The following is a 1,823-nucleotide window of genomic DNA, read 5'->3' as shown; positions in this document are numbered from 1 at the left end:
TTGGCAGTGCTGGGATTCGAACTCAAGGCCTAGGAGGCCCAAATTCCCAATGGGTCCACGAGAACACACCAGACTGTGAGCCAAGAAGGAGCTGGGCTGTTACCAGTAACTGAGATTGAGTCCCAGAGAGGCCAAAATAGTCCTCAATGCATCATTAAAACATGGGTTGTATATTCACATCCGTGTGTATACTGCATCGTATATTAAGTGTAGTTCTTGTCTTTGTTTTGTATGGTATTCATGGATGTATTGTGTATTTTTTGAGTATACGATGACAGGTATAACTCAGCTGACATGTATAACAACTTATTCCCATGACCACAGGGTGGCCCATGCATTCTCCATCCTAGCTGAGAGCCAGGAGTTGCACAGGAAAGGAAAAAAGGGGCAACAATTTGCTTCTGACATCAAGATGAATCTTTTGGCAGGGCTGGGATCTGAACTCGGGGCCTAGAAGGCCTAATTGGTGAATAGTTCCACATGAGCACACCATGAAGTGTGAGCCATGAAGAAACTAGGCGTTCCCAGTACAAAGAAATAATCTGATAAATATGTTAGAAACAATTGCAAGAAAGAAAAAAATACATTTCAATTCTTAACTTGGGGTTCATTTCACCTATTATATTGATCTGGTTTAATCAATTCTCTGCCTTCACTACCAGATTATTTGAAGAATACATACAATAATTGCACTGAGAAGTGATTTAGAGAAATAATTCATATTGTTTACTTTTAATTTTTTGAGGTAAATACTTGGATTCAAATTCAGAGCCTTGCATTTGCCAGGCAGGCCTCTGACCACTTGAACCATGTCACATCCAGTAATTTTTCTTTGATTATTTTTGAGATAGAATCTTGTATTTGTTTATTCCTAAGCTACCTGGATAGTGAATTTCCTAGTTTATGTTCAACATAGGTAGCACGACAGCCACTCATTGGCACACCTAGCTTTTATTGATTGAGCTGGAGGTCTCTTTTATGTTTTCCAACTTGACCTTGAACTGCAACTATCGACATTTCTATCTTCAGAGTAGCTAGGATTATAGGTATAAACCACCTCATTTGACTTCTATTGTATATGTTTACGAAAATTTTGAAAGCATGAGAAAATCCTCTAGAGTTACTAACCATATCCAGATTCTGGGCTAGACACTAATGATTATTCTGTCAAAAATTTTTGACATTATTCTGACAAACTTAAAATTTTTTTTTTCAAAATACCGTACAGAGGGGTTTCAATTACATGGGTAAGGTAATGAGTACATTTCTTACTAAGCATTGTTGCCTCCTCCTGTTTCCACTTCTCATCCCTTCCCATCTCCCCTTTCCACCCACCCAACAGAAAAAGTTGTAAAGTTCCTTATTGGACATAATGACTTGTATAGCTCATTGTTGCAATGGGTCCGACCTATCCGTATTTAAAGGTTGGATTTTGCCCATTCCCTCCACAAATTATAACAATATCAAATAAAATGGAAGTAGGGGTTTATACCATGGGGTAGGGACATACAAAGCAACAAAGAAATAATCTTACAAATATGTTAGAAACAATTGCAAGAAAGAAAAAAAAACATTTCAATAATTATCTTGGGGTTCATTTCACCTAACATGAACTTATCTTACCTTTTCTGCTTGTCTCAAAAATATACTAGTTTTTGCAAATAAGGGAAACCATGGGACCTATATTTTTGGGCCTGGCTTACTTCACTTAATTTTTTCCAAGTCTGTCCATTTCCTAACAAATGGGGCAATGTTATTCTTTCTGATACAGGCATAGAATTTCATTGTGTATATCTACCACATTTTCTAGATCCATTCATCTA

This window comes from Dipodomys spectabilis, unplaced genomic scaffold (genome assembly GCF_019054845.1).
Source record: "Dipodomys spectabilis isolate Male_0828 unplaced genomic scaffold, ASM1905484v1 ptg000429l, whole genome shotgun sequence".
NCBI classification, from domain to species: Eukaryota; Metazoa; Chordata; class Mammalia; order Rodentia; family Heteromyidae; genus Dipodomys; species Dipodomys spectabilis.
Note: the sequence above shows the minus strand (reverse complement) of the source record.